Genomic DNA, 16,656 nt, shown 5'->3' with positions numbered 1-16,656 from the left:
TGGACAGGTGGTGTCTGGATAAAAACAATAATTTAGAGACAGAAAGCAGCAAGGCCCTTTTTCTGGGCAATGCATAATTAGAAACAGTGTGCTGCTGAGATTATAAGCAGTGTGAAATCATATCATTAGCATGTAATTACCATGGCAGACATTTCAAAGTTATCTAGAAGAGATGTTATTAAATCAATTCTCCCCTTTCCTGGGTGCAGTTTGATATTTATGGTACAGTAAACAGCAAAATGTCTCTACATTTTCAGGTATTTCTTATTACAATGAACATTACATTTCCACATGTTGTAACTTCCACTGTGAGGGGCTCCTTGTTCTTCCAGCTGTTATCTCCCAAAAAGATTTTGCCTGTGTAGTGATTATTCATAAAATAAAAATCATTTAAGAAATTTCACAAGTCCTGTGACAGACCTGATAGACGTGGGAGATTGTCACCCATCATACAGGAGGATGGAGAGGAGAAAAGCAAAATATCAGGACCTCCACCTCCTGTCTCTGCAGACAAACTTATTTTGATTTACTGCTGCCAAACACATTCATTTATCATTTACTCATTTTGCTTTAGAACAATGAGGTTCACTCTTCCATAACAACCCTTTGGAGTAAATAGAAACTTAAACAAGCTCCAATCACTATGCTGGAAAGAATTCCTTTAGGACAATTTAAACAAACAAACAAAAAATCTAAACCACAACACCCCCTCCAAAAAAAAAAAAAAAAAAAAAAAAATCAAACCTAAACCAAATTAAAAAACCCTTAAAGAGCTCTTTCCAGCAGGCTGGAATGCTGGATTCTGGTCTTTACAAACTGTCAAGTACAAATCACCTGGAGACCCCACTGCCAGCAGTGACTCCACATTGGCTAATTCATGAAATTCCCAGTTATTGCACCGAATGTTCAGCACAGATGAAATCTGACTTGGATTTGGGGAATAAATCTGAGATGTTTTACATTCTTCTGATGACCAGAGGGCAGGCTGATGACTTGTTCTTTCTGAGTTAACTTAATTTTTGTTCTTGGCTGCAGAACACTTGGCCAAGGCCAGACTTTCAGAAGCACAAAGGGCTCCTTTTGATTCCTAAATGCGAAGCCGCCTGAATTTCAGTTCTGTTGAGAAACAGGAGCTCCCGCTGGGAATAACAACTGGATTTGCAAAGATGGAGCCACAGGTCACTGGTGATTTAGAAATAAATCCCCTTTTTTGGACATCTGAGTGAAATCTGATTAAAATCTCATTTCCCCTATGTGGGGTCCAAGGCCTTTTATAAACCTGTCCCTGCCTGGCAAATGCTTCATAGCCAACACCTGATGCCTCCATGCACCAGCTGGAATTTCTCTTCTTTGTTTTCCATGAGCAGAAGTAAATGCTCAGAAAAAAGAAATGGTTGCAATACTTTTGAAAAAAAAAACCCAATGTTTTTCCTCACATCAACAATGACCTCTTGTCTCTCTTCCTTTCAGGGACTTTTTGTCTCTTTTCTTTTCTGGAAAGAGATCAGCTGATCAACACTTGAAAAAATTATGGAAAAACAGGAACAAGTTTCGTTTAAAACTCTTTTTACAGAAAAAAGAATTGTTGGTTTCATTAGTATTTAAACTTTGAAGGTCACTGAAGGGAGGGAAATTAAAGTATTTAATTATGAACAAAATTTAAAGTACTGAAAGGACAGAAACAAAACATTTTGCTTCTTATTTTTGTTTGTAAATGTTAGGTATGGTACCAGTTTCTGACTCAAATTTGGGACCCTTGGCAACCTTCTGAAACTAAAATGAAAGTTATGTCCTAGGGAGCAAAACTGACAAATTTGTGGGAGCAACACATTTTATCTGAAAATATAAGAATTCAGTAGAGATCATATCTGGCACCATCAACTTGTGAAAATGTCAACACATTTGTGAAACTTCACCTCACCAAAATTAAGATGGGACTTATTTCAACGAACTCATATTGCGTTTCACAGGTGAGATTTGCAGTTTTTCACTCTCTGGCAGGGAAATGTTCTTTTTCTAGTTATTTCCTACAAAGATGGAAAGTTTTTCCTAGGCTGGGCTTACATGTGAAAATCCAAACTCAAATAATTTGCAAGAGTTTGGGCTGAGCTCTGCTCTGTCTCAGAGCAATCCAGCCCAAATTCCTCCAAATTTTTGATATATCCAACACTGAATAGAAATTGGAAAACAGCTTTGGAATATGCTGTCCAGAGAACCAAAACATGGGGGAAAGACCATAAAATAATCAAACTTCCATTTCTGCCCTCATTTTCCCCTCACTGCCCTTGGGATGAGTTGTTCCCATGTGTTCATCCAGATTTTGTCACTCACAGAACTACGAGGTTGCATCAGAGCCCCTTCTCCAGACCACCATCACGATGTTCTCCTAATTTTCACCATCCCAAACTAAGATTTCACACATGGATTGGAAAATCAGTATCTCTTCAACCCCTAAAGAAAAATTGGCATGTCATAGAATTATAGAATTATTAAGATTGGAAAGGACCTCCAAGACCATCGAGTCCAACCATGCCGCCAGCACTGCCAAGCCCACCACTTACCCATGTCCCCAAGTGCCACATCCACATGTTTTTTAAATCTCTGCAGGGATGGTGACTTCACCACTTCCCTGGGCAGCCAGTCCCAACACTTGATAACCCTTTCCATGAAGAAAATTTTCCTACTATCCAATCTCAACCTCCCCTGGCTCAACTTGAAGCCGTTTCCTCTCCTGCTGTGTCCAGAGGGTGATTCATCCCAAACTCAGACAGGTGTCCAAGAGACCTCGGAGGAACTGCACGGCAATGCCAACCTCCCTAAAGAGGGCTCACGGGCAGTTTAGGTGACTTCCACTCAACCTGCAAATTTTATGGGAGGTGAAGTCACAGAAGACAAACTCCCCCTGCCAAGAATGAAAATGACACATGGAGCCGTCGGGAATTAGGTTGGATTCCTCCACCGTGGGTGACATCGGCCTCTGAATAAAGCAACTAGCAAATAAATAAATTTTTAAAAAGTAAATACCAAATAAATAGCAAATAAATAAAAAATAACAAATAAATAGCAAGCAAATAGCAAATATCCCAGCCTGAGCCAGGGCTGGCAGCAGGAGAGGAGAGAGGAGCCAGGGAGAGCATTACCTCACCCGCCGTTGTTGGAGTAGGCATGGGACTCATCTGGAGCACTCCACTGCCTCTGGGCAAGTTTTTGGCTTTTCCTGCTGAAAACACCGTTTAATCAGGAGCAACCAGCCTTGGAAAGAGTATTTGCTGTGACTCCCATGTCCCCTGTGAACAACATTCCTGCCACCTCGAGCTTGTTCGGCTGCGGTGTTGACACTTCTTCAGATCTGTCATTAGCTCGGCTGAGGAGAGAACAGAAATGCTATTCAAGGCCCAGCTCCATCGTGGGAGGTTAGGAGTGCAAATCCTCGCCTTGCACTGAAAACATGATGAGTGTTTTATGTTGGTGTTGTGCTTTCTATTTTGGGGAATGCCTTTATGTTACAAGCCCTTTTCTAGCACGTAAAGCACCGTTTTTAAGGGATTCTTCTCTCACTGCCATACTCATTTATCTTAAACTCTAATCTCCCACATTCCCAAAAATTAACCCAGGACTTAGATTTTGCCTTGTATCTTACAAATGCCAAGCTCTGAGTTTAAAAGAATTTACCTTGTCCCTTGTTTTTCTTTTGCATTTTGAGATTTCTGTGGTGGAATCTGGATCCAGTTTTATCACGAGAAAGATTCAAATGTCACCAAAAGCTGCCTTTTCCGGTTGTAAGATTTTTTGCAAACCATTCTCCTCAGTGTCTTCACACTGTGTTTTTGTTATAGGAGATAAACCAACAGATGTTATCTCAGAGTATCACCAAGAATGGGTTGACCTTTGACTGTGATAACAGGAATCATCATCAGATTTACAGTAAACTCAACAACGTTCCTTCCAGGGAAATGATGCAGTGTTTTGTTGGATAGTTTTGATTTCTGTTTCTGTCCACCAGATTTTCTATCTTTGCCATTCTTCAGACAAGTTAATAATTCAGGACAAAGATGGAATTCCTCCAAAATACTCCTTTCAGTGTTGTCTTCTAAGTAAACTAAGTGCAAATATAAACATTTCAGAGAGGAGACAGACCACTTAAAAAAACCGAAACAAAACTCAAAGGCTAAGTCCATTTCATCTGCAACAATCCATTACCTATTTGCACATCTGACCTTGCAGCTCTTGCACACACACAAACATTTTGTTGGAGTTCAGCATCAAGGGTAAAAGGGAAAAAATCTTCAACCAACATGTTAAGTGCTCTGGAGAAAAACTTTCCATTTTTGCAGGGGACTGGAAAGCTGAAACAGGCACAAACCTAAGTAAATATTGATTTTTAAAATTTTTTTTTAATGATGGATTATCTATGTTTATTGTGTTGAAATTGATGGGGCTTTGGAGAAAACATCTATGAGTCATAATAGCATCAAAGGTGTAAAGTCAAGAAGAAAAATGAGAAAACCTGTAGGAAAAGATCACAGAATTACAGAATATCCTGAGTTGGAAGGGAGGAGAATCATTGAGTTCAGCTCCATCAGGTCCAATAGATTGTTCTAGAGAACTGAGGCACAGGAGCAATCCCTATTTTATCTCTTTTTAAAACAGGAGATGAGAAACTCCAGTAATTCTGGGACTCATTGCTTGTCTCTGCTTTCCAGCTCTGCACCCAGATGTCATTAAAAATATCCATCTCACGTGGAGAGATAGAAAATGAGACTCATCAGCAAAGATTTAATCCCTCCCTAGTGTTCAACAGCTTATGCCCTGACTCCTTCACAAACCAAGGCTCTGAGGGACACGAACTGCACTCCAGTCTCTGGAAATGTGGGAAAGCAATGCTGGTGCTGGTTGGGTGCATTTTTGTACCCTTACAGTCTTTAGCACACTCCAGTGTGTGAATCATCTCTAACAGGTTGTCCATCCTATATCCCATGGAGACTTTTGCTTTTCTGTTATTTCCAGTAAGGGATATCTCTTAAAATGCCTTAGGGACCGTGGAGAAACCGTAGAATCATAGATACAACATAATGATTCAACAGTGTCCATAAGGGAAGTGCTGGTTGTTCATCAATAAGACACCTCTTACTCAACCCTGGAGCTTCAGGATTATGTGTTCATCTGTTGGAGAGGGCATTTGGAGATAGCACAAAGGGGTGATGCCTTTAAACTGCAAAAATTTAGGTTTAGATGGGATATTAGGAAGAAATTCTTCCCTGTGAGGGTGGGGAGGCCCTGGCACAGGGTGCCCAGGGAAGCTGTGGCTGCTCGTGGATCCCTGCAAGTGTCCAAGGCCAGGCTGGACAGGGCTTGGAGCAACCTGGGATAGTGGAAGGTGTCCCTGCCCATGGCAGGGGGTGGAATGGGATGATCCTTTTTAAAATCCTTTCCAACCCAAACCATCCTTCACAATCCAAAATGACAAGTTACTTTTAAAGTATTTGGGACAAATTCAGACAGATTTTCTTTTCTAAAAGATTTATGCCCCCCCCCCCCCCCAAAAAAAAAAGCCGTAAGCAGACATACTGACGTGTGGAAAGATGCTTCTCATGACTTTAAATTGGAGAAATTATTGTAAACATCCAGCTATATTTTCCCCATAAGATCCATTTTTGAACACTTCAGTCTCTTCCAGACTCTCTTACTCATAATTGCTGCTCTCTTAGAGGGTATAGTAAAAGCAAGTGACTGTTTGCCAAGTGACAAACACACACATACAAACCCCTGAGCCTCACAGATGTTTTCAGGAAGCTGCAACCTCTGATAAATCTTTGCAGACCACTGAGATGAATAATATTTGTGGATGCATTTTTGAGGCTGCCAAACTGGAGAGGTATTTGTGGCTGTGGGCTTTGCCACTCACATGGAAAAGTATGTTTTCCCTATATCCATCCTATAGGCTATATTTTGCACATCTGCCTTTAATTAGAACCATTTCATATCTTCAAGAATATGTGACATCAAATGAGTCATTTAGAAATTGGAGTTAACCAGCAAATTATGCACTCCTCTGTTTTTTCATTTGTGAATTGCCACTGTCGACATTCCCTCAGGGCAGGGTTTTCAGCAAATCTGGGGAACCCAAATGTATGGCAAATGTCACAGGCTTGGGGACAGATCAGACCTGCATTTTTACACCATATACCTACTTACTACAGCTATTTCTCCCCTGACACATGGAATAACCTAATCTCTGTCTCTTGTTTATTTGGGTTTTTTTCCCCCAGATATTTCAGGGAAGGAATGGGAAAACCAGCCTTAAATTCTAGAGGAGCTCTCCAAGCCAAGCTTCGTTTCTGATTTCAGTGATGCTTAAAGCACAACATGAGGTTGTTATTCCGTGGTCCCTTGCTGAAACAGGTCACTGTGGCCTCCCCTGTTAAAAGCTGCCTGCCAATTATATTTTGCTCCAGGCCAGAATTCTGCATAAAAACACCAATGAATTATTAGCAGAGGGAAAAGTCTCTTTATTGCTCTTATTTATACTTCAGCAGCACTTGGGGGATGGAAGCCTCCAGCCCTGGTGCTGTTCAGACATGCTGCAAGAAACATCCCTGCTGATAATAAGTGCAGCAGACAAGAGGTGATGAGAAGAGGTGAAGAGGAGAAGTGAAGAGGGAAACCAGAGCAGCTCAGTCCCAGATGCACATAGCCCCCACCAAATCCAGACACTGCATTGTGAGAATCACCCAAATCTGATCTCACTGCATGGAGAGAGTTTAATCAGCCAATTGTTTTAATTGGAAGAGGAGCTGATCCACAGAACTGATTTCACCACGAGAAGGAGAAAGAATGGGACAATTACTGAGAATTATTTAGCAACGTCTCATGAGCCATTGGAGTCTCCATGAACTCAGAGTGAAACTCCATCACCAGGGACTGGAATAATTTCATTTTGGCCTGAATTTCACTGATGGGTATACAAGGTATATATAAAACAAATTACCTGTCACTCTGGGACTCTGTTTTCCCAATTTTATACAACAGCTCCTCTCATCTTTCTCCTGGACATCGCCAGCCTTGCTGCTTTCTTCCAGTTAGGACTTTCTGACTGGCATTGGCCCCCAGGAATGGCAACCAGCCTGGCAAGCCACAAGCAATTTACACTCCACAGTTGCAATATTCCTTTTATGCACTTAGGTTTTGGCCCATTTTTCTCTCTATGGTTATGCAACACTAATTACATTCAATTTTTTTCCAGGGGAGTTGATAGAAACACATCCAAAGGCATATTTCCCTAGGCAATAGCCTGCTTTAATAAATTCTGGTTGCACTGGAAATATTGGTATTTTAATCTGTAAAACAGAGATTAAGCAAAAGTTTCTAATATTGCTTAAGCACTTCAAGCCAAGCAGCAATTCCATTGTACTTTAAATTAAACATGAGATGTTTATGTCATTCTAAAGGAGGGTGGATACATTTCTTCACCAAATGTATGTTCCAATTGTATATTCACGATTTTAGATCAAGACACGAAGAAAATAACCAACATTTGCTGTGTGCACAGCAGGTGACACACTGATCCATTGCTAAACCCCACATTTCTGATCAAGTGTATTAAATATTTTTACAGAAATTTAATCTAATCCTTGCTTGAAAAATAAATCCCAGACAAGAGCAATAAGGATAAGGGACTTCTAGAGAAAGCAATGCTTGCTCAGACAAGATGGATAAATTAAAGGCAAGTTGGATAAATTAAATAATGAAGTCCACACCTTCAAAAATTATTTTTCTGTCTATGTTCTGTTAGCAGGCAGAGGCCTGGACATTGTGATAATTTATAGACAACCAGATTTAACTTCTGGGTAAATTATCCCAGTAAGAAATAGCCACAATTTAGGGGGAAAAACCATTCTCTTACATCTGTGCATGTCGACCTACAGCAGCAGTATTGAAACCAGCTCACCTAAAGCAGGGTTATTCTGGATTTACCATCATTTTGAACAGATTCTCTCCCAATTAAATCTACCCAAAGAAACCCTGCTGGTAATACAAAAACCATTTTGCTTCACTTGCTCTCAGTTTTCAGCGGCACAAGGACACTCAGCATCAGCCATGGATACCCTGGAGCACTGGTGAGCATGGGAACCTTTCCTGGTGCAGACAGGACCTTTCCAACTTTGCACACCAGATATGAGTTTGGCCTGGCTAATTTAACAAAATCCACTTTAAAACCCCTGATCAAGCAGGAAAAGGTTGCTCAGATGCTCAGACTTTCCTCTTACTCAAGATGGCAGCAGAGATATTGAGTCACCGAGCAGAGCTGGCTCCTGGGTTTATTTTCTGCACCTCTAACAGGGCTGCTGCCAGTGCCTGGAAACAGCTTCGTTCTGGAATGGAACAAGGCAGAACCCAATAGAAAATAAAACAAGGGAGTCGGGAGTTCATTCCGGATGTTCCTTACCGTGTCCTGTTGCTCCTGGCCGTGTCCCCTGCTTTCCACACAGGAACACATGATGTTTGCACAACCTCCTCACAGAAATGACTTGTCTCCAGGTTGCAGCATCAGAGAGACAAACCGGAGGAGTATCCTGGAAAAGGAGAGATGGGTGATGTGAAACAGATGTTTTCCCTTAATTGCTTATTGCAGAGGCAGCCCAGTAATTAATCCACCTGCTGGGCTTCCACAGGGATAATTACTCACCCCGTGATCCCAGCCAGCTGAATTTATGTTTTCCATGCCTCGTTATATCCATCTCTGCCCAACAGTATGCCCCAAAGTGCTGCACATGTGCCACACTCCTATGAATACCCATCTCCCTCTTGCCTAGAGAAGCTGTGGCTGCCCCTGGGTCCCTGAAAGTGTCCAGGGCCAGGTTGGACAGGGCTTGGAGCAACCTGGGATAGTGGGAGGTGGGTTGGAACAAGAGGATTTTTAAGGTTCCTTCCAACCCAAACCATTCTGACTCTGCAGCTCTAGGTGCAGTGAGGAATACAGGTATTTTCAACGCTGCTTAGCTATAAAGAGTCACATGGCAAGTAGGGTTTTCCAGAGAATCTAGAGATGTTAATCAAAAATAATAGTATGGTACATGTGAGAGCAGAGCTTACCTATCACATGAGTAAATAATTAATGTCTGAAAATCCCTGTTTCTTCTAAGACCACTTTAGTCACAAGAACTGCTCAGAAACACACAGTGAAGGTCTCTGAATATCCAGGTGATGTGAGAGCTGATTTTTAATCTGCTCATAAGTTGCTATTCTAAGCCATGTTCAGCACAGAGCAATGGTTGGTGTTTCCCTATCATTTTCCCCAAATATTTCAAGACTTGCACTCAATGGCACTGGTCAGTGAGGAGCGAAGCCCTTGGTAGTGAGTTCTGATCGTGGTTAACATGCAATTAACAGCTACAAAGAGTTAATTGAATGAAGGAAAACAGAAGTTTCAAGGGATCTCCGCTTCTCGCCTAGACCTTGGAAGCGGGGGCAGCCATGCCTCCAATGCTCCAACAGTGGGACTGGATCCTTCCTCACTGCCAGAGGAATTTGGCTTTGATGGATTGGCTGGTGCACAAGTGACAGGAGGTGAAAAATTGTCTCTGACTGCACTTGATAGGGCTGGAAACAGAACGTGACCTGAGCTCCAAGCATCGTTCTGGTCCTCATTAGCACCCTTCATCTTCCCTTCTTTTCCAGGGAACTACTTATTTCTGAGCCTCAGGTGAGAGCCAGCACCAGCTGGAGATAATTTAGTCCTACTTCACTAATGTTGATGTCTCTGGATTTAATATTGGCTCTTCTGGAACCCTCCTAGGGCCCTTTGGCTCAGTGAGGTGGCTCAGGTAGTTGTCCTGAGCATAATATTTTGTTAACCAAGAGGGTGCAGATCTATTTCAAATACAAAACAGGAATCTGCACATCCAGGACTAACAAAGCTCCCCAAACTCTGCCACTGCTGGATGCTCAGCAGCCCTCAGCTGTGGGGAACATCTTCAAAAGCCTTTCAGGCTTAACTAATGCCTGCTGGAGAAACACTCAAAACCAAAATTAAGTCCTCAGAGGGAAAATTCAGTGGCTGGAGAGATGGATTTGGAGGTGTTGGGAATGCAGAGAGGAGTGAGAGTTGAGCTTTGTCAGGGTGGTCACCAAGCACTTTGCTCAGTGGAAGAGGCATCCAGATGCAGCCAGTCAGCCCCCACTGCTCTCCCCGTGGCTCCTGGGAATACCTGATCCAAGGGACCTAAGCAATGGCCTAGGGAGAAGCTGGGAGAGAGCCCAGACACAGCAAGTTATGAGAAGAACAGACAAATAACTGAGGCACATCACAACAGCCTTTGCCCATACCCTTGTGCCTGGGGACAGGCTCAAATCCACAAGCTGAAACCCCTGGCAAACCAGAAAGCCAGAGGGAGGTTAAAAAATTGCCCCCTGCCAGACAGGCCATGGAATATTTTTCCTGCAGTGTTGCTCCTGGGCTCTATCCAGGGGTGTTCCCAGCCTTGTCTCACCTGCAGTTCCTGTGTGCAGGATGATCTGGTACAGAGGGACATCAGTGATGGACAGGAGATACCAAAAGCGTCCTCATCACTGCTATAAAAACCGTGGGCATTATCCAAGGAGCAGAACAAAGGAGGGACACAAAGAGACTGAAGAAACCTGTGAATTTACAGTAACTTTAGTTTTTTCACAGACTCCCCTCAGCCATGTTGAGCAAAGCCAAATTTAAAAAATCTTTTTGCTTTAATTTCAAAGAGTTCAGTTTGACGCCTGCCTTGCACATGGCTCTGGTGGGAAATGCTGCTGTGATATATATCACAAACAGAGTTTTTCCTTCAAGCCCCTCAAAATCTCATCTGCTTTATCTGTGCCCGCTCTCACACCCAGTCATTTATGCAGGTAACTGCAGTCCCCTCACTTGCCAGCGCATGGAAAAGCCCTGGAATTAACCCAGCAGTTTTGATGTCTGCAGTAATTGTACTCTGCCTCCTCTTTCACGGAGAAAAAATTTGCTACAATACTCAAGATAAAACAAATAAATCCAATCTAAAAGCCCATCTAATTGAATTAAATGAAAGTAGCCTCTCAGACTGCCCGTTCTGTGAATCACATTATCTTCATGTTTACTGACTCTTTGACAGGAGTCTAAATGATCCCAAATTTAATCAGAATAAATCAACTAAACAAAAAAGAATCCCTTCTAAAGAGGACAGACGTTCTTAACAGTCATCTGGAACAGATTATTCCTCTCCAAGTAGCATTGTTGATACTGAAAGTGTGGTAACAATATCCTTTTCTAATGTGGCTCTGCTGTGGCTCCATCCATAATAAAACCAGTCAATGCCAAAGAACCCACTTAGCATGACAAGCTTCCCAAAACCTGGATTATTTGTGTAAGACTCTGATTTGACATTCTGAGCTCCATGATCTGATGAAATTCCTTCTAATATTTTTTAAGGAGACCAAGGAAGGAGCATCACCTAATCTGGGGAAATGCTTCTGTCGAACCGTATACCCTCCAAGTCCTAAAGACAGATGGAGGCTGAAAATCAAAACAACTTTCCCTGTTTCCAACCTTGTAAAGACTAAAATAACTGCACCTTTTCCATTTTCTTGGGTGTATATTGCCAGCTGTGCGGCATGGCTGCATTCAAAGCTTACCACAGGAAAAGCAAAGTAGACATTACTCTCAGAAATGATGGAACAACGTCATTCAAAGAACACCACTTTACACCAAATACTCAGTGAAACACAGTAATATGGAGGGCTCAAAAGGAGGCAACTGAAGCAAAACCACCCAGTAGAAAGAACTGAACACTCAGCATTTTTTAGCTCAAATACATCAAAGAGTGGCCTGCCAGGATCCCAAATGAAGGCATTTCTACCACAGCAATGGTGGTCAGTGCTGGGAAGGTGCCTTTTTTTCCTAAAAACCATCTCCACTTCTGCCACCTCACAGATATTTGTGTCTCATTGTCCAGCACTTTTCTGTCTCAAGTGATAAAGAAGTGATTAGGGGCAGAGAGATGGGGACTGCAGTTCCTTAGCAAATTGCATTTAAAATTATAGGAGTTCCATGACTTTAATCCTACTTTTTCCTTCTCCCATTGTCCACTTGCTGATGCAGGATCTGTTCCTGTCCTACTTACACAGCCTCAGTTTCTCTAGATGTACACCTCCACAATTACACAAAAAAAATAGTTCTTCTTTATAAAAGCTCTTCAGAACTTTGTGAGGAAAAACAAGGAAAACAACATCATAACAGACCCTGTTAGATGCTGGACATTACCAGTTCCAGCTGTTCTATCAGCCAAACACTTCCAAACTATTTAGCCCAGAGCAGCAAATCTCAATGAAAAGCTGATCAAAAAAAAAAAAAACAAGAACGGGGGATGAGAAGAGTCAGAACCACTTCAGAACTTCTTTGAAGTCTTAGTCTTCCCCATCAGTCTGCTGTTCCCCGAGGTCACTGTGCTGTGCCTCAGCCCAATTGCCATCCCCCCACAAGAATTAAAGAGCCCTGGGTGCAACTTTGCATTGTTGCCTGTCCGCGCTGAGGAGAGCAGCCCGTGATCCGCGAGAAGCCACAAAACCAGCCAGCAGATTTTGTCCGTGTGGTTGTTGGCAGCTGCTGGGACAAAACATGGCTTGGAGTCATAACAGGACCTGGGGTCCCCTCCCTGCAGCCCTGCCACCCTCGCTGAGAGCCAGCTGGGAGCCTTTTTTCTTCTTCTCTTTGTTGTCTGTGTTGCCTGATAGCAGAGGTCCTGCCAGCCTACAATTAGAAACAAGAGCTGTGCCTTTGTGCTCTGTCTGCCCAGAGATAGGGCAGTAATTTATGTAGCCAGCATGCCAAGGACTTGCCAACAATGTCAAAACCAAGTTCATAGTAAATTACTCTTTTTGGGGCACTTCCTTCACTTGCCAATGGAGGAAAAGCAAAGAAAAATGACAAAGAGCCCAGCTCGTTTCCTTCAGACAACTGTGATTGATTACAGGAGAAACAAGGAGGATTCCAAAAACATTACTCTTATAAGGGAAGGTAACTCAATCTCCAGCAAAAACAAACAGCCATGTTTAAATAAACCTTCTGAGAAGTGCTACTGCCCTTTTCCCTAGAAATTGGGGGAGCATTTCTTCCCCCTGATATTGTTCCGCTGTGTGAGACGCTGTTCTGCAGACCCAGCGACCTCCTTTGGTTTGGGTGGCCTGGTAAGTCACCAAAGGATAAAAGGCAGAGAACAAAGGGAAAAATAAATATTATGAGCTGCAGCTGAAGTGCCTGACAGATGTTGGGTTGCTGCTTGTGGGAACTGCCTTCCCGCTCCAGAGCAGAGGGTTCACCCTGCTCACCGCCCAGGCTCCTGCTCCTGGTAGGGAAGGGGTGGGATGGGCAAGGTCTTTTGCCAGTACACCCTCCCAGAGACCACTGCTCAGTGGTTTAGGGACTTCCCCCAGCTCTCCCAGGAACAGTGAATTCAATAAATTACAGCAACACTGAGGCCACATACCCTGCAAGGGTCCTCACAGACTTTAGAGCTTTCAGCAGTACCCACAGACTCAAGAGCAACCTTCCCATGGCTCTGAAGACAGAACCCAGCCCCTCTGCACTGACCTTCTCCAGACCTTTTTCTCTCCCTTGTGGGAAAGGTGGGAAGGTTAAATATCACCTTCATTCCTCCTCTTCTGCTTTGGCACCAGAATGGCAAATTGCTCAACACAACCAATAGAAGTGGGTTCATTAAATTTTGGGAACAAATGCAGGCGTTCAAGAGAAGTCAGGTCATGGGCATCCAGCCTGGCAAAGCTCCTGGAGAAATGGCATCTACGTGCCCACTGGTGTTTAGGTCATGCTTTTCCTTCTCGTCACACACGCAGATCCCCAACCTCTGATCCCGTGAGGCGTGGAAAGCCCCAGGAAATTGCCGAGTTCCCCTGCGCCCTTGAACAACCCCCAGGGATTTATTGCCCGGACTGAGTGTGATCCCAAGGCACTCCCTGTGCCTCCCTGGCCACTGGCCTTGCTCTTTGCTTGACTTTCTTATTCCTGACTCGTTCCTTCATTAATATGGGCTATTAGGAAAACCCATTCTCTCCAATGAGATAAGACATAATTAATGACACGGGGCAAATTAGTCATGCAGTTACTTGGGTTTGTAGTTCTCTGAGATGCTGTGAACACATCACTCAGACTCAGGGTAGATTTTTTCCTTATTAAGCTTATTGTGCTTTATGAAGTTCATCAGCAAGAGAAAGGTGATTAAATCGGCCTTTTTTACCACAACTTTAAAACTAGTAGGATAAAGGAATGGGGAGAAGAACAGCAAGACTTGTCTTTATGGATTTCTGTGATGGTGAAAAGGCTGGCAGGGATAACTTGCTCATAAATTAATAGTGACCTGAGCTGCTGTGGTCAGCTGAGAACAAGAGCTTGCACATAGATTCAAGCAAATCAGGCAGGGTTAAATCCCTGAGGAGCCCAGGCAGCTGGGACATCCTAAGTGCAAAGCAGGCAGTGCTGCCAAGGCTCCTTTTACAGCCTGTGGAGACAGCAAGACAACTTGGCCTGGGCTCCAAAATAGCTGGCATGGGAATCAGGGCCAAAAGAAAATGCCAAGGGAAGAAGCATGCCTTCAGCACAGCCTTGCAGGGAAATAGGGGCTCCGGGTGCTGGCTCCCAGTCTCAGTGTTATCCATCCATGGCTGGATAAATGCCCTGAGGCAGAGTCCTGAGGAGAATCACAGCCCTCACCTACTCATTCAGTGCTGGAGGAGTCACCTTTGAGGCATGAGACATCTCCCTCATCCCTGGGCCAAGAATTCCACTTGTATCCCATGCCCTGCTGCCAGCTCTGGTCTCTGTCAGTGGCCACACTCTGGCTGGGCTCTCAATCAACTCTCCAGACTGAGCTCAATGGCTAAAAATGCCTTGGGGACACCCTCCCCTGGTAGCCAGAGGCCTCTGGAGAAGACAAGCCAATGAAGGGATGCCCATGATCCAAGGATGGGAATGAAGAGATGGACATCTGTGTCTCTGCCTCTGCCTTCCCTGAGGGCAGTGATGGTCAGTTTGCCCAGAAACATCAGCAGAAGGGACGTTCTGATGCCTCAGGAATCTCCTGGTGGGAATGGAGGTGGATTTTCAGGGGCTTTCTAACTGGGCAGCAAGTCAAAGAGGGGGAGATTAAGGGTCTATACTTTGGGCTGAGACACTCTGAGCTAAACCACAAATGATCAAACAACATTTTCTATTTGTGACATCAGCCCTAAGTGCCTTAACTGTCTGCCTGGGAGATCCAGCTCATCATCCCAAGTCCCTGTGAGGCAGGAGGTACCACCTGACAGCCTCTGCAGAGCTCCTGAACCACACAGCCTGCACAGATAACCCTGCAGGAAAGCTCTGTTTCAGAGTAGTTTGCAGTGAAAATGAAACGCTTGAGCACAACGTGTTCTTTGAAGTGCATTCCTGAAGGTACACGTGGCTGTGATCTTTTTGTATCGTTTCCCAGATTGATTAGGAATGTACCTATTTTTTAAAAAAATTAAGATCTTCAGCGTGGTCAGAAGAGGCCCTCCTGGGTTATATTCTCTGGCTTCTCAGCCTGGGCTCCCTTCGGGTGAATTGTCTCATGCACCCTCATACAACTTCAAAGGAGACACTTGAAAGAACTTAGAAACCACCACCATAAACTGACTAAGAGAGTATTTTAAGAAGTATTTTCAGCTGTCAACTCAAATACCTTTCAGAGACAGATACAACACTGAACTGCAGGGCGTTTTTTTTTTTTTTTCCATGGGATAGTAAGTTTTATTCCCCCCCAAACTGAATGCTTACACTTTTGATCCCTGTTCTTCCTGGCAGCTTTCACGTTTCCATCATTTGGCAACCCAGCAAGGATTAGGAGACTTCCTGATGTCCTCCTCCTCCCTGAAAAAGAACACGTGGCTGATGTAAACTTTTTTGCTTGGAATATTTGGGCACACAACAAATGGGGATCTCTTACCTGCTTTGGTGTCACTTCTCGTGCTTTGCCTGCTGCACTGACCTGATAAAATGCAGTGCCAGTGGAACAGATTTATATCAGGGAGGATTTAGCCTGGAAAGTAGCTTCCTCTCCCTGTGGCCATTGCGTGCTTCTAACCCCTTCTAAGGCTGTGAAACACAACATGGAGCTCCTATAGGGAGAAGAAAACAGAGGAAAGAAAACACCACATCTAGCAGGTAACAGGTCATGATTTTGCTGGATTGGTTAAAACAGGGAGCACATCCAGATTATTTTGAAGGTTTGGTACCTCCTTAACATTTTTCGTTCAAAAAGCACCACTTATTCAGGGCCTTTTTGGGCAGATGGCCACTGAAAATGTGAATGGAAATCCACTGATTAAAGAATGTACATTTGCAACACTGAGATATCAGCCAGCCATAAAAGAGGTGTAAATCATTATTTCATATCTGGTCACGGCAGTAGCCATAATCAATTTATGGTACTCTCACGTGCCTGATCCTTGACACCTTTTATGACTTTATCTGCAGATTTCCTCAGACCTGGAAGTGTCCAAGGCCAGGTTGGATGGGGATTGGAGCAACCTGGGATAATGGAAGGTGTCCCTGGCCATGGCAGGGGCTGGGATGAGATGAGCTTTAAGGTTCCTTCCAACCCAAACCATTCCGTGATT

General features: G+C 43.6%; 1 long non-coding RNA gene across 1 annotated transcript; it reads right to left on the bottom strand.

Annotated features, from left to right (window-relative positions):
* Nucleotides 1-3,767: 3,767 nt before the first annotated feature.
* Nucleotides 3,768-16,158, bottom strand: LOC309577946. Its single transcript, XR_014226800.1, has 4 exons — nt 16,026-16,158; nt 15,815-15,907; nt 8,447-8,573; nt 3,768-3,819 (listed from the first exon to the last, which is right to left on the bottom strand). It is a non-coding gene; the product is annotated as an uncharacterized lncRNA (long non-coding RNA).
* Between the last annotated feature and the right edge of the window lie 498 nt (nt 16,159-16,656).

Source organism: Coloeus monedula (assembly GCF_965178545.1).
Source record: "Coloeus monedula genome assembly, chromosome: 13".
Taxonomy (NCBI): Eukaryota; Metazoa; Chordata; class Aves; order Passeriformes; family Corvidae; genus Coloeus; species Coloeus monedula.
This window is presented reverse-complemented; position numbering and strand designations above follow the sequence as displayed.